The following is a 17,633-nucleotide window of genomic DNA, read 5'->3' on the forward strand; positions in this document are numbered from 1 at the left end:
CCTGGAGTTGTTTTAATCTCTTGACACTTTTCGCGAGTAGAAATTGTGTCACATAGGAGATTAATTGGTGCCGTGACCAGGATCCTTTTTTAATTACGCCACAGTAAAGACCGTGTCCAGGAAACATCTCCGGACGAGACCGAGCGCCTAAAAAGATAAAAAATAGACTGAAACAAAAGATAAATATCGACAGAACAGCAGACTTTAACCAAAGGCTGGAGCTTAAAAAGAGTGGGAACGGAAACCAGAAGCGAGGGCCAAAACAAAAGTGACAGGTGAATGAGTTTGTTCTTTACAAGTTGATTCTTACGTAAAATGGCGGAACCAGTTGATGTTTCAGTAGAGGGGTTGTCAAGGACTCTTGTGACCCAGTTAGGTAATCTAAAGGGCGACATGGGGAGGGTTTCGTCCCATCTTTGAGTACAAGGTGTGACCTTGACAGTAACTCCTTATGACGGGAACCCCAAAATGCTTAAGGAATGGATTGAACAGATTGAGAGACATGCGGTTCTCTTAGAAATCCCCGAGGACAGAGTTCAGTTTGTCGCTCTCCAAACCAGTAAGGGGCCGGTGGGGGATTACATTCAGAGGAAGTGAACTGAACTCCCAGCGTTGACCTGGGGCGAGTTAAAAGCCCAACTGCAAATTAGGTTTGGGGATATAATAGAAGCACATCACGCTCGTGATTTGCTGAGTAACACGAGACAGAAAATAGGGGGAAACGTAGTGGCGATCGGTGAAAGCGCCATAATAGATGGACAGTAAGTAGGATATTTTATGAAAGGAGTAAGACATGATTATATAAGGATAAGAATCCTCAGGGACGCTCCTACGACTTTGGAGCTGGCCCTAACAATATCTACGCCGCCGGTTTGAGCTACAGTCACCAATGCTGGCGAGGGTACCGAACCAATGGATATAGACCATGTTCGGCCCCGGCCCGCTGTTTTAAATGCGATAAGACAGGTCATGTGGCTAGAGACTGCCGCAGCCAGCCAAGACGGGGGCCACGTAGGGTTGAGTCAGTCAACCATGCATATACTCCACAAAATAGAAGGGAGGGAACCCACATACAGTGTTGGCATTGTGGAGGTCCTCACGTTCGTAGTAGGTGTCCACACTTGAATCAAGGTCGTCCCAATCAGGGAAATTAGGAAGCTATCGTCAGATTTATGGGCGAGACGGGATCAAACAACCGCAATCAAGAGGGGGGGAGGGGGGCAGACCTTACTTTTAGTATTGGTAAGACGACCATGACCCATTCATTTTTTGTAGTAGGGACATACATAGGAATACCATTTTAGGCAGGGATTGGTTAAACGACAAGAAAGTTAGGATTTAATTTGACATGGGTTGCCTTCGTGTAAACAAAATGTACGTACCACTAAAAGAAGACATACATATTTCAGCAATAGTACGTAGTGCTAAGGATATAGTGATCAAACCTCAAACGTCTGTCGTATGTGAAGGACAAATAAAGAACAGAGGTCAATTAGGGGAAACAACTTATCAGGTTAGTGCTTTAGACACAGGGTATTTAAGTAAAGAACCAGGCCTAAGCGTTGCGAACTCCGTAGCAAATATTGAAACCCGGTTGAGACTCCCTGTCATGGTAGTAAATAGTACAAAGAGGTCACTTAAAATAAAGAGGGGATGTACAGTGTACGTAAGGAAAGGTAGAGAAAACACAAAGGCAAAATTAACTGTGTGGAAGTAAACGTGTGCGATCTTAATCAAACTAGGCAAGAAAATGATGCCGTTGACTCTAACGAAATACAGGTGCCTTCTCATCTTAGAAATGAAATTCAGGAAATAGTGAACGAAAATAGAGATTTGTTCGCCAAGACTGACGTAGATTTAGGGTGCACTGACACAGTGGCAATGACAATAGACACAGGCAATCACCCACCAATTAAGGTTCGCCCCTATAGAACCCCGTTAAATAAGCAAGCTGCTGTGAGCAAGGCTACTGACGACATGTTAGACGCAAAAGTAATCCGACCGTCCACGTCACCATGGAGCTTTCCAGTGGTGTTGGTAGACGAGAAAGATGGCTCAAAAAGGTTTTGCGTAGACTTTCGACAGTTAAACAAAATAACAAAGGTAAATTCCTACCCTTTACCATTGATTGACGATATCCTGACACTTCTCGATAAATCGAAGTATTTCACGACCTTATATTTGAAATCAGGTTACTGGCAGATAGCCATGGACGAAAATGACAAAGTGAAAACTGCCTTTTGTCAAGCTTTGAAAGACACTAGGTGCGGTAGTGAGGCCAATTATCAAAATGGCGTTTGCCAAATCCAGATAAGGTAAAATCTATAGAGATTTGCTAGCCCCACAGTCGGTCCGTGAGATAAGAGGCTTTATATGCATGGCTGTATACTACAGACGATTTGTACCAAACTTTTCAAAGATATCTGAGCCCCCTGGTAAGGGTAACAAAGAAATATGCGAAGTTTAAATTGTCTGCAGAGTGCATTCGATTTTTTGACTCGTCCCGCACCACCCACAACGGCTAGTTACTGTTCGCCGGTCTGTGTGTGACCGCTGACTATACGGGGAGTCAGTGACTAGCAATATGTTTAATCGAACATGGTATGACGCTCTGACTGTTCCTATTTATTATCATCGGCCACCTAACCCCTGGTGTTTGCTGCTGACCACCAACACTACTTATAGTATGGTCGCTGACATGCCCGCCGACTACCTTGTGGTCGCTGACCTGACCGTCGACTACCTGCTTGTAGTCGCCAACTACTTTGTAGTCGCTCACTTATCAGCTTCTGCCAAACACTCTGTGTTAAAATGACTAGTTGATGGATCAAGGAGAAGACCGTGGTCACATCTATCGTTTGAGAACCCGATATAAATGTTAATAATAAGCAAAACAATATAACATATTGATATAAAATTGATATAAATTAATATAAAAGTACATTAATAGATACTCCACACTCATACTACTAAACACATTAAAAGACTAATACCTTGACAATAACAGAAAAATACAAGCATGGACATAATAAGACAGCAAGCCATCTAGTAATACCACTGAGATATGGCAGCCATTTTGCGTAAGCTTATTGAATTACCCAACATACAGCTATATATATAGGGTGCGGGAGCGGCAGCATAATAGCGGGATGGAGAGCTCTCCACCCAGGGGAGTTAACTCGGTTACTCCATGCAACAAAAGGCATAAAGAGCCTCAAAAATACTTTATCCTAAAATACTACTTTGAGAACCCTATATAAATGTTAATAATAAGCAAAACAATGATAGATCAAATTGGCAAAGTTTAATGGCCCTACAAAGGACCTAGACAAGAACAAGTGAACAATACAATGACTAGACTGAATTAATATAAAAGTACATTAATAGATACTCCAACCCGGAGGAGTTTGAAAAAAAAAAAAAAAAAAAAAATTCTATTAAAAAATTGATTTTAACAGGTAATAGTATTTAAAAAATAAAAAATAGATATATATATATATATATGTATATGGTGAGAAAGGATAATGAGGGATGGGAGATATGATTGACAACAGCAGGTAAACAAGTATACTGCTTTTTAAATTCTAACATAGGGAGGACCCAAAAGATTGCATAATTACCAATTTGTGGTCAAATTTGGGGTCAATATAGCGGTTAACCGCGTCACTAGACCAAAACCCGATTGATTTGATATCATCTATACTGACCCCCAGTCTGCTTAGCCAAGTGGCACCCCCTCGTCTGAAGGAATGGCCTTTAATGCAATGATTGAAAATACCAGCTTGTGAGAGCGCAGTGGAAAGTCTACACCTAAAAACTGAATAAGACAGACAATGGCCATTTGTTAGCAGCAGAAGGGGACCCAATGGGTCAGCAGAACTGGTGGCCAACAATAAAACATTCAAGGCTGTCGCAGGACACAATTCATGGTTGACTCGAGGCAAAACTACTGTTACAATGCGCTCACGGAACTGTATGGTTTTTGTGTGTCTCAGAGCTAATAAATAGCCCCATGAACAAGGAATCAAATCAGATCGACAAAATTCCTTTGACGGATCAAAACCTAATGTACATGTAATATTATTTGGCCTAAGTAGACCGTAAAAAGCAATAAAAAATGCACACGAAAAACAAATATCATCTGTCAGATCAAAATTGAGGGTTGCTCGAATCTTTAAGAGAATGGAAGGCGAAATAGCCTCCACTGGAGTCTGGGCTACCCCAAGTTCACGTTTAACACCACGAAGAAGGTATTGTAACTAAGCATTGTCTGGCACAGGATCAGGGAGACCCTCGAACCTATGCAAGTGAGTCAATACATTTAAATATTGGCGAATAGTGGCGTAAGTGAATTGTCGTACACGCACTAGATATGTCACATATAACTCGATAACAACAGAGTCTACAGGAACCGCTACCTTGTCCAATCGGTCAAAAATCTGTATAGCACTTTAACTGTGCCCTGTATGTCACCAAGGTACTGCTAGCCCACGCCTTCTTTTTCAATACCTTTGTTTCTCCCTCCAAAAATGCCGACAAATCTGCAAGACAGGAATAAAGGTGACATATGCTTCAGTAAGTTCTGTATGTTAAATGGTTCATATTGGAGGGATGGGGCCACCTCATATAATTTGCTCAATTGTCCTGGCTCATGTCGTCGCAAAGCAGCATCTGCAATCAAATTATTTCTACCTGACAAATGTTTAGCACTTAAATGGCAATTTAGAGATGCGGTTATCCAAAAAAGCAGACGACACTCTGCCATAGCAGATGGGTTACGAGAGGACCCCTTGTTTAACCAGGCTATAGCACTCTTGTTGTCACTATAAATAACCACACGATTGTCCCTCAATAGTTCGCCCCATCTATCCACAGCTATCACCATGCAAACAAATTTCTTAACATTGATATGTTCCATTAAGTAGTATGGGGAGTCCATTAACCAGTTAACATGAAAATAGTCCCACATGAAGTAACCACCATCGCCTTCTGTCCAAGCATCTGTTTGAAGGGAGACAACTTGTGAGTCCTGGATAATATTTGTACCATTGAAGTGCTCCATGAAAGAGTCCCACCATTTAAGATCATGGAAAAAGTCACTATCCAACAATACACGATGCTTGTAGCTCTGTAGGATATCTTTGAGAGAAATAAGTCTCCGGAGAAAAGTTCTACCACCACATACAACTTGGGAAGCCCAGTTAAGCTTGCCAATAAGTACATCCAATTCTTTTTTACTAGCACGTTTCTTACTTAAAAAGTTATGTACAAGATCTTTAAGAAACCAAGTTTAATCTTTGGCAGTGAAAAAGTAATTTGTAGCGTATTTATTTCAATGCCAAGGAAAATGAGAATTTGTGATGGACTTTCTAGCTTTGAATAATTAATGGTGAATCCTAAACGGCGAAGCAAAGCTAACAGTGTCAACAACGCTGTGTAACATATGTCGTATGTCTCTCCCAACAAGAGAAAATCGTCCAAGTATGATAGAACTGTATAACCATATTTGTGGTACAGAATTCTGCAAACCGCATTACTTAATGTCTGAAAGATCTTGGGACTCTTTCTAGCGCCAAATGGGAGGCGTGTATCATATAAGTACGTCAGAGTTGTGTCCCCTTTGAAAGTCCATTTTAAACCAGTTGAAGAGTAATTAGACGGATGAATTCCAACAGAACGATACGCAGAGCTGAGATCCAGCTTAGCGAGGAACATGCCTGGCTTTATATGTTTAGAAGCTTCTCTCAAGTCCATGTATGAACAGCTACAGTCACTTATAACACAGTCATTTAGTGACTTACCAACTGGGCTACTAGCATCATGTATCAGACGAATGTTTCCATTAGACTTTGGTACTGCCCCGATCGCACTCACTATAGTGAGCTTGTTCTTACTAATCCTATAATTTCCGTTGGCGATTTCATACCTTATCTGTTCCTCCACTTTATCCAAAAAAGACTTGCATGAATTATAATTTTTATTTTCTGAAGGCTCCAAAGATTCTATGTCTACGATGTGAAAACCGTTTGACACACCATTTGATATAAAGTCCCTATCTGGGTCGTCCAGTGAAAGAAAATTCTCCCAAGCGGTATAGTTCATAGAACCGGACCCGGTGCCCGGGAGCCCACTTCCTACTTTTTTGACGGGGTTTCGGGATGAGCAACACTAGTACTATGCTCCATAAAACATGTGGAACACACATGGGCGAGTTTACGCTGGGGAAAATCGCATGCACCCGCGTTGTATTTACAGCATATTTCTTTCCCCTGAGGTGTAAAAGGACCTCTGGCTTTACGTCGATGAGATGGGGGGATGCGCGTGTTTGATGTTGTGGGTTGGCCATTCAACATCTGGTTGGTAGCGTTGTTTGTTTTATATATCAACTGAAAATCTGTTAGTTGCGACTGCCGAGTTCCCCATGGGAAGCGATGCTCATGTTGCAATTCCCGGTATTCTCTGTCATAGAGTAGCACACTGCCCTTAACATATTTGTGAAAAAAACGATTGATGGTTTTGGTTTATTCAAGATACTTGCGAATACCTTCACTATTGAGAAGATTATCTTTAGTTAGTTCCTGTAGGATTCGACTATTACCATAGTTCCATTGCTCAATAGTAATTTTGAAATATTCTCGGTCAACTCTCTTGATTTTTGTTACGCCTGTGTCTGAGATTGTAAATACCTCATCCATTTCAAAATGCGATAAGGGGTCATCCCATAACAAAATATGGACAAGTAGGGGCTTATTCCTACCTGTTCAGTCCTGGCTGTTCACTCGGGTGTACAGAAGGTTGGCGAGGTGAAAGACGTCCCGGTCCAGCTACCGGAGGTGGGGTGTTAATGAAATCTCGAATCTTGTCCTTTTCTACTTTAATAGCCCGCATCAGTTCCATGCGTTTGCTTTCTACTTGAATAGCTTTAAGTGTTCGTTCTAAATCTTGAATTTCACTCTCATCATGGTTTTCGTACGCGTCGCCGGTGGCCATGTCAGGCATGTGTGTAGCGCTAGCCTGGCCACGTGGTGTTGCTGATGATGACTGTTTCTCACGAGTTTCAGCCGGACCACTGTTAGCAGACAACATGTCTGTAAGTGAAAAGTCATTAAGACGTGCCGGGGTTTTCCGTTGCCGTTTCTGGTCCTGAACACGCATTGCAAGCCCGTAGGATCAGCAAAAATAAGGGTCACACTTAAGCCCCTGAAGCAAGCCAAAAAACATGGCGGCAGCATAATAGCGGGATGGAGAGCTCTCCACCCAGGGGAGTTAACTCGGTTACTCCATGCAACAAAAGGCATAAAGGGCCTCAAAACATACTTTATCCTAAAATACTACTTCCACAACTAACTGCCTTTCTAAGGGTCTCTCCGCTTTTGTCTGCACAGTTTGGATGTCGAAATCAGAGTGTTGTGTTCTGTCAGAGCCGGCTTTTATACCCTCCGATATAGACCATCTGAGTCATTCAAGTGTTTTACATGTAAGGGTAGAATTACATAATCAAGCGTGCGGGAGAATGCACGAGAATAGCTAATGATCCGGATGAACACATGTAAACAATACACAACGATGCCTGATCGGTATGTGTTATCTATTTTCATTACACTACCCACGCCTTCGAGGTTGAAGCTTCCATGCTTCTTAATTATGTTAGAACGAAATCATAAGAACCAAAGAAAAACATTTATTTACAAAACAATTCAACTTTCTTTATTAATCCAGCAGTGTTAAAACACTAGTGTATGGACACTTCGTTTAAGTGAGGTCCGTCCAAATGTTGTGAGCCTCACATAGGACAGACCTTCATTGGGATCGTCTTTGTGTTTACCATTCTCTGAAAGTACCAAATGCTTTGATTAATGGTACCAGAGACTTGTGATATACAAGTCTCTGGGTTAAGTCTCTGGGTTAGCGAATCGAAGCAATTTTTTACGATGAAACTTTAATGTTGCATTAAATACTGATCACAATATTTTTATTTAGACATTTTTTTTATTTCTTCCATTTCATTTGAGTTCAAGTGTTAATTAAGATTTCCAAATAAATTTGCGGGAAATGAATTTGATGACGTAACCGGAAGTCCACATGCTACTAGAACGTGACCCGGAAAGCATGCATAACGATAATAAAAACAGAAGATCATTGAACAGTATACCGGATTATTTTCGCATTTTTTGAGACACCTATGTGCTATCGTATCAAGTAAAACGAACAGTTATTGCGAAAATAGTAGCATTTGCTTCACCTACATTTTGTAGTTGGGCTAGACCTACTTTCGTTTTACAGTTTACAGATATGGTCGAAATCATCTTCTCAACCATAGTCGATCTAATTGCTTATCCGCGGGATTTTTCTATTAAGAATATCTGTACTTCTCATGTACAGTGTATCTTTTTTTTAAATTGACTGGTAATACGCAGGTCTGATCCGACTTCCCTGATCATGATCAGCTGACCCTGACCACAGGTCAATGTAACGATCGTAAACACTTCATAATTAATGTTTATATTATCTACGGCAGATTCGTCTTGATTACTGCAATTTTCTTGCAGAGATATCATAATGTTAAAGATAATGTAACCATAGATCGAAAAATACTGTGCATGTCAACGAAAGACCATGCTTTCCTTAGATGAAAAAGAATTAGAATCTAATGCTACTGGTCACACAATATTTATTTTTTTTATATTTATTATTTAAGTGGATGGATATGACAACATTTTAAATACTTTCATATATAAATACTTATTACCGGTTAGCTTGTAATGATAATAATAAGAAGAAAAAACATAACAATAACAATAGGGATTTCCATTTCCATTATAATGGCTGGCTGAAGTGCTTACAGAATGAAGAAACTGAATTTAAACGAGAAAGAAAAGATAATACTTGAGGGGTAGTGGTAGTTATTTTGTGTCAACGCCAGAATGTTATAGTATTTAGGGCTAACGCCAGAACACCCATGCAGAATAACCTCTTATTGTTACCGATACATGTTTTGTGTGTGGTCTATATATTTTTAACTAGTCATGTAGTGGACCATTGTTTTTAATTGAAGATATGCATAACCCTAAATAGATGGCAAGTTCAATAAAAAAACAAAAATCAAACAACTATCAGCTATTACCCCATCCAAATTTCAGATACTGGTAAGCCAAAAATGAATTAAACCGCGCCATACACCTGTTTCGTCCTTCTGTGACTCGCCAATGATAATAAGGATATCATACACCTGTTTCGTCCTTCTGTGACTCGTCAATGAAACTAAGGACATCATACACATGTTTCGTCCTTCTGGGACTCGCCAATGATACTAAGGACATCATACACCTGTTTCGTCCTTCTGTGACTCGCCAATGATACTAAGGACATCATACTCTTGTTTAGTCCTTATATGACCCGCCAATGACAATAAAGACATGATATACATTTCGTGCTCCTGGGACTCGCCAATGATACTAAGGACATCATACACCTGTTTCGTCCTTCTACGACTCGCCAACGATACTAAGGGAATCATACACCTGTTTCGACCTTCTGTGACTCACCAATGATACTAAGGACATCATACACATGTTTGGTCCTTCTGTGACTCTCCAATGATACTAAGGACATCATACACCTGTTTCGTCCTTCTGTGACTCGCCAATGATACTAAGGACATCATACACCTGTTTCGTCCTTCTGTGACTCGCCAATGATACTAAAGCCAGCTTACACCTGTTTCGTCCTTATGTGACTCGCCAATGATAATAAGGGCATCATACACATGTTTCGTCCAAGGCAAGGCTGTACCTGGTCTTCATTTGAATTCTAGACTGCTATGCTCCCAGGCAATGTTGAACCTGTTTTTATCACGATTGCAGATTAACCATGTTCCAAAGTGGTTCCTACGAGTATATAGTACCTTTGGTAGCGTTACAGGAAATTGACCCAGGCAGGTGTGACGCTTCCTTTACACACGGTAGGTACATTGTAGAAAGGTGACTGATCTGTACTTTACTTTGTAAATAAATGTCACTTTATATCTCATTGTCATTGAAAAAGCTTATTAACGATATGAAAAAAGCTTTCTAAATAACATGATACATTTGTCCCAGAGATACGGGTTGTTGCTATATTTAAGTGATTTTATGTTTAATGAAACAATACACTTGCTTAAAACTGCGAAAATCGAAAAAGCCGAAATTAAACCTTTATCATGCAATCTCACTTTCTTTTATGTTCATTTGATGATTGTAAATTTAACAATAAATCACTGGGGTTGTTGGTATGTATAGAAAGGGTGTTAGGATTTGTCTTAGCTGACTTAGACTAGGGATTTACCCATTTATCTTATTGATCCCAGAACCCACGAACAACACCGACTTCAACCTCGGTGTTGATGCATCATTTTACTCCAATGCCTCGCAGATTTTGTCCCTGGCGAACAGCTCGGACCTCCATATAAACTAGGACTTCATCTACCATAACATACAGACGGTTTGTTACCCAAACTTTTTATACCGTATTCTAATTGGAATCTGCATTGGCAAATTGGGGATTTATCATACTTCATTATGATTTTAGAGAATTACGTCTGAATTATCTAACTTTATAATCATGTATATCTTAAAGTTGAATTATTATTATAATCAATCACGTATCTTTAGTATATATATTGACGGAAAGGAATCTTATCTTATCTAATCACGTGACTTAATTAAAACTGGTTTGTTCAGTTATAACCAACAGTATTCTGGACGTGTGGTGCTATTTCGCTGTAGTTGATGGGCAGCCTGATGATCGCCGGAGCTATCCACAGCCTGGTCGGTGTGACAGGTCTCATTGGAATTCTTCTCAGATTTATCGGACCTGTTACTATAGTACCGGCCATCTTACTTGTCGGACTATACATGTTCAAAATAGTCACCAAATTCGTCTCAGTCCATTGGGGAATGGGGCTCATGTAAGTCAACCATGTTCTGGTCAACGGGTTTGTTTTTATTTTAACTTTATAAACGTTATTGTGTACATTTTAAGAAAGTTAAGATATTACCTATCGTAATCGATCATAGTTACGTTAGGACAGATTCAATACATGTCTTTGTCAGTGTTAGATGAATTTGTAATATCTGTAAATATGTCTTGTAGACAACGAAGTTGCAATTTTTTGTATCACAAACTCGTTATTTTACAGACTTATAATTTTATCAATATTGTATGAAACTGGCATATTCACATTATTTATCTTAATAAAACTTTATGCTTGGTTTTGATTAAATAACTTTTTACGGTACAAATGTTTTTCTCGAATAATTTATCGAGGCGTTATTTCTTGCGAATCTTGTGATGAGTTTTATCTCTATAGGTTGCTTGCCGATATCTAGAAGCGGAGTGATGGGGTAGGTAATATTATCAACATATCAATTAATTATCGGGTAGGTAATGTAAACAGCCTATCAATAAATGATCGGGTAGATAATATAAATAACGTATCAATTATGATATTCAATCCTATCTACAGGACCTACAGGTGATCCCGTCTTACCCATAACAGTAGGAATATTTGCCAATCGATCTTGTCTTACAGGAATATTGAGTAGTTGACCAGGATATATATATATATATCGGGAGGCTATAGGATCTTATGGTATCAATATTCATTCATATAAACAATCTTCACTTATTTTGTATGCATTGGCTAAAATAATCATTACTGAAAATCTTAATTAAAAGTTAACAGCCTTTATTATGATCTTTTCTTACATGCTATTGTTATAAGTGTTAATAAATATCATAATAAGTTTAATTTAATATAAAATTTATTATATGTATATGACGTACAGTACAGCCTTAATAATCAATCGCTCAGCACAATCATTTTAACAGAAAATGTCTCGTTATTCATGTGTCCTAAAACTTTCTGTCTCACTATAGGAAATCCAAATTCATAGGGAGACGACTGGGTCAAGGAAAACTTAATATTGAACGAAAGTTAACTGCTTATAGAGTGTGGACTGTATATTTGATATAGCACCTTACCACGAATTGGTTTGTTTTTATTTTAACTTTATAAACGTTATTGTGTACATTTTAAGAAAGTTAAGATATTACCTATCGTAATCGATCATAGTTACGTTAGGACAGATTCAATAAATGTCTTTGTCAGTGTTAGATGAATTTGTAATATCTGTAAATATGTCTTGTAGACAGCGAAGTTGCCATTTTTTGTCCGTGTATCACAAACTCGTAATTTTACAGACTTATAATCTTATTAATATTGTAAGAAACTGGCATATTCATATTATTTATCTTATAAAAAGTTTATGTTTGGTTTTGATTGAACAACTTTTTCCTTTACGGTTCAAATATTTTGCTCGAATAATTTATCGAGGCGTTATTTCTTGCGAATCTTGTTATGAGTTTAATACATATAGGTTCTTTGGCGATGTCTAGAAGCGGAGTGATGGGGTAGGTAATATAATAAACGCATCAATTAATGATGGGGTAGACAATATAATCAACGTATCAATTAATGATCGGGTTGGTAATATAATTTATGTATCAATTAATTATGGGAAAGGTAATATAATCAACGTATCAATTATGATATTCAATCATATCTACAGGACCTACAGCTGATCTTTTTGACAACTTTTGTCTCTCTGTAAAACCACTGGTCTCAACATTTTAAACGGTAGACATGCTAGAGATAGTAATGGCCATTATGCGTTTTTCAGTAACAATGGAGCCAGTCTTATTGATTATGTTTTAGTTCCTGATAAAGTCCATAGCGCAGTTCGAATCTGGTGTATTTAATCATTTTTCTGACCATTCCCCTGTGTCGTTCACATTACCTTCGTTATTTTCCGTTATGAAAGAAACTGTTGATATAGAATCAAAATCCTATAGAATAACTGTAAAATGGAATGAGAACGAAAAACAGTCGATCAAAGAGACACTTCTGGCAAATTCCACTGAGCTATTTGAACTATGTAATAACTCTGATCTGAGCGAAAGGGGTATCAATAATGCTGTAAATAATTTTTCAGATCTTGTAAAAACTTTAATGTCACCATACTGTTGTTCAAATGTCACAGAACATGTCAGAGATAAGAAAGCGGGGACTGAAGATAAGCCTTGGTTTAATAATCAATGTAAGCAAATGTTCAGAGAATACAGGATAGCACTTTCTACTTTTAATTTATGTAAATCAGTCGAAAATCGTGAAAATCTCGTCAGTTGCAAGAGGTCTTATAAAAAACTTGAAATAATGTTGAAGCGTGAATATAAGCTTCACCAGGGAAATATGTTAGAATATCTTAGAAAATATAACTCAAAACGGTTTTATAAGCAATTCAGAAATAGGAAGTCGGTTAATTCACAGAAGATATCTCTAGAAGAATTTCAAAAACCCTTCTGCAATCTTGTATCCTCTGAAATAAAAACTGATGAAAGTATTAATAATTATATGAACCAGTATGATGACATACCCATTCATACTCCAGTGTTTGATGAACTTGATGTCGATATTACAGGTTTTGAAATAGAATGTGCAATCCGAAAACTTAAATCCAACAAAGCGTGTGGTATCGATGAAATGCTGAATGAGTATTTTATCCATTGTTCTTAAGTGTTTGTACCTTGTCTTGTTATACTTTTTAACAATATTTTTAAATCAGGTATTTATCCTCGTAGATGGTCAGTTGGAAATATTGTTCCAGTATTTAAGAAAGGCGATCCAAGTAACCCTGATAACTACAGAGGTATTTCAATCGTCAGTTGTATTGGTAAACTTTTTACGTCTGTATCAAATGATAGGTTAGTGAAAATCGACATGGAGCACAATAAGATAACTGATGCTCAGTTTGGATTCAAGCGGAATCTTTCAACGACAGATGCTTTATTTACATTACAGGCGTTGATTAATCGTACTCTTAAAAGTAAAAAACGTCTATACTGCTGTTTCATCGACTATACCAAAGCTTTTGACATGATAAATAGACAGAATTTATGGTACAAGTTAATAAAAGAAGGTATCGAAGGTAAAATGTTAAATATTATCAGATCACTTTACAAAGATGTGAGATGTTGTGTAAAAAACTATGGCGTTTGCTCAGATTTGTTTGACTGTAATATCGGTCTTTTTCAAGGAGAAATTTTGTCTCCTCTGTTATTTTCATTATATGTGAACGATTTTGAAATGCAATTTATAGAAGACAACTGTCCTTCAATTGACTTACAACAAATTAACATATTCTTAATTATGTATGCTGATGATACTGTTATCTTTGCCGAAACACCCCATGGCTTGCAAAAAATGCTAGACTCCCTGCTTAATTACACTACCAAGTGGGGCCTAACTGTTAACACTTCCAAGACAAAGATTGTTGTTTTTAGAAATGGGGGAAAATTGAAAGATAATGAAAATTGGAAATATGACGGATGTGTTTTAGAAATAGTGAATGAATTCAACTATCTAGGAGTTTTATTGAATTATAATGGAAAATTTAAACAAATACAGGAAAAAATATCTGAACAAGGTCGAAAAGCATTATTTGCATTAATGAGGGTATGTAAGAAACAGTATTTTAATATTGAGACTCAATTAGCAGTGTTTGATACATATGTCAGTAGCATAGTCAATTATGGTTCAGAAATGTGGGGATTCCATAAAGGCCCTGATATCGAAAAACTTCATGTCAATTTTTGTAAAAGGTTATTAGGTGTGCGCAAATCTACTCCAAATATGATGGTATATTTCGAATTAGGCCGTTATCCATTGTACATAACAAGGAAACTTAGAATTTTTAAATATTGGTTTAAATTGATCAATACTGAAAATTGTATATTGAAATCGTGTTATGAAAATATGCTCCTATTTAATGACCAATGGGTCTGTGAAATCAAAGATGATTTGAATCGCTTAGGCTTAGGTTATATTTGGGACGCCCAGAATGGAAACGGTTTTACTTTTGCAATAATTAAGGAAAGATTATTTGACATTTTTGATCAAAATGGATATAGCGCTATTATAGATATGTCGAAAGGTTTGCTATACAGGGAATTAAATGATAAAATTCTATTACAATCGTATCTAACAAAATCAGTTAATATCAGCTATACGAAAGAAATTGCTCGACTCAGACTGCCAGTTCACAAGTTGAATATTGAATCTGGGCGATTTGTTAGCATTGATAGAAGTAACATAGTTTGTACTCTATGTAATCTTAATGATATAGAAGACGAATTTCATTTTGTTTTAGTTTGTACTAGGTATTCTGATTTAAGACAGAAGTATTTAAAATATTATTATAGAAATAATCCAAGTGTATATAAGCTTACTCAATTACTTAATACAAATAATGTTAAAGACTTGTGTAATCTTGGGAAATATCTGTTAGCGGCAAATAAGTGCCGATCACAAGCATGATATATCTATATATACATGTATATTGTAATAATAGTATTGATTGATGTTACTATTATATTATATTATTGCTTTGTTCATTCTCCTGTGGCCAATTTAACATTTTGTATATATGTAAATATCCTGTATACATACATGTATGTTTACACCGATGAGTCGTAAGACTAAAAGTAATAAATTAACTTGAACTTGAACTTGAACTTGATCCCGCCTTACCCATAACAGTAGGAATATTTGCGATCTTGCGTTAGATGAATAATGATTAGTTGAACAAACAGGGATATATATATCGGGAGTGTATACGATCTTATGATATTGATATTCATAAATATAAACAATCTTCAGTTATTTTGTATGCATTAGCTAAAATAATCATTACTGAAAATCTTAATTAAAAGTTAACAGCCTTTATTATGATCTTTTCGTACATGTTATAATATAAGTGTTAATAATATCATAATAAGATTAATTTAAGGTAGACCGACCCTTCTGTGACGTCACAGACATGAGTCCGGCGATCCGGCAATCCGGCGTCCGGCAATCCGGGCCCTTGATTATATTCACGAATAGTTACACCTGGTTTAAAAGTCAGCTGGGAGATAAATGTTTAGGCCTACAGCACAATGCAGTCAAGAGGTGAAGGGGTCAGGTTTGTAAAACTAAAAGACTAGATAAGACTTATGCTTTCAATGAAGTGAGAACATAAATTAAAGATGGTCCATTGAAAACAAGGACAGCGCCGATGTATCACATAATGTGCCAATGTGTGACGAGTTACAGTCTCGGCGGAGACAATTTATATCAAGTCAGGAAGAGGTTAGCACATCTCCAATTTATGGCAATGTAGAACAAGAGGACACTTCATGGCGCACGGGCCGACGCATAGTGGAGTTGGGGACTTTGGCCGATGCTCTAAAAGCATGTGCACTTTGCGGCAACCAACAATTACTTCAGTATGTACTCCATCTGTCAGATTGTATATTGTTAGGGGAACGTAAGTTCGGCCTTGCGCACTTTACGTGTGATATATTGTTATTCAGAAAGCGAGGTAGTCAACCATATTCCAACCGCGGGTAGACACAGATCAGAAAAAGGAGGAAACGCATGGGACGTAAACACAAATTATAGAAATTATCGTTGCCCGGGTGTAAAATTCATCGATGCCCAGGTGTAAGCACCGGCGTCCGGTCAGTACGATTGAACCGGCCGGTGAGTAAAGCCTGGGGTCGCGGTTCGATGACGGTGGAGGCACACTACTTGCTTTTCTGTTACATCGGTTGACCATTCCAAGTGCAAGCTATATGAAAATGAGAAACTTCGTTGGGGATAAAACCTGGGTTAATGTGTCCGGAGCGAACTCGTTTGAAAAGTGAGGAATAGTGAAGCAGGTTTTAATTGTAAATAGGGTACATAGTGATTTCAGGTGGGAGTAATTTCCATTAAGTCAGTCGGTAGAGCGGCGACGGAGCAGTAAGCAGAGGGTCGCGGGTTTAACCCCTTGTGGAGGCACTAAATTCGCTTTCCTGTTATATATATCATGAAAATATTGTTGTATCGTCTGCCCTTTTACGTTGTTAGTAGCACAGAAATATGGCAGTAGAATACTGATGCCATTATTAAGTGCACGATCATTTGGAATCCAACAATGCAAAGTAAAGACAATGAAATTCACATCAGGACAACGATGGCCTGAGGCTATAGAAAACCTGGTCGGTCTATGTAAAATTTCTTAGTGTTGGCTATGAAAAGTTTGAGTCCTGACATACATTACAATTCATGTAAACAACATTCCACTATTTTCTGACAAATGATGATATGAAATCAGAGCTTAAAATAGAGGTTTTTTTAACCCATAATAGCGTGTTATTACTAGATGATGCAAGCGTTTGCGTGACAGTAATGCTACTTTTCAACAATATGTTTACAAAATGGGTGTATGGAAAAATGACTTGGGCTATGGGATTTCAATTTTCTGTAGACATACTGTCTAAGGAATTTTCATATATACTTTTTCATGTATAGATGTTTAGATGTAATACATAGTTTATGTTACAATGTGTTTACATGTTTAGATTAAGATTTTTTAAAAAGGGGGTATAATCACCCATTATATTTCGGCCTAGTTTGTAGCATTTTTTGTGTGTCATTCTTTTAAATTAACCCCCCCCCCCCCCCCCCCCCCCCCATTTTTCTGCTCATTTTTTCAGGAAAAAAATAAACGTGT

At 37.7% G+C, this 17,633-nt stretch overlaps 1 pseudogene; it reads right to left on the reverse strand.

Annotated features, from left to right (window-relative positions):
• Positions 1-3,520: 3,520 nt before the first annotated feature.
• LOC117331025 lies at positions 3,521-7,155 on the reverse strand (annotated as a pseudogene).
• Positions 7,156-17,633: the final 10,478 nt, after the last annotated feature.

Source organism: Pecten maximus, chromosome 7 (assembly GCF_902652985.1).
Source record: "Pecten maximus chromosome 7, xPecMax1.1, whole genome shotgun sequence".
Taxonomy (NCBI): domain Eukaryota; kingdom Metazoa; phylum Mollusca; class Bivalvia; order Pectinida; family Pectinidae; genus Pecten; species Pecten maximus.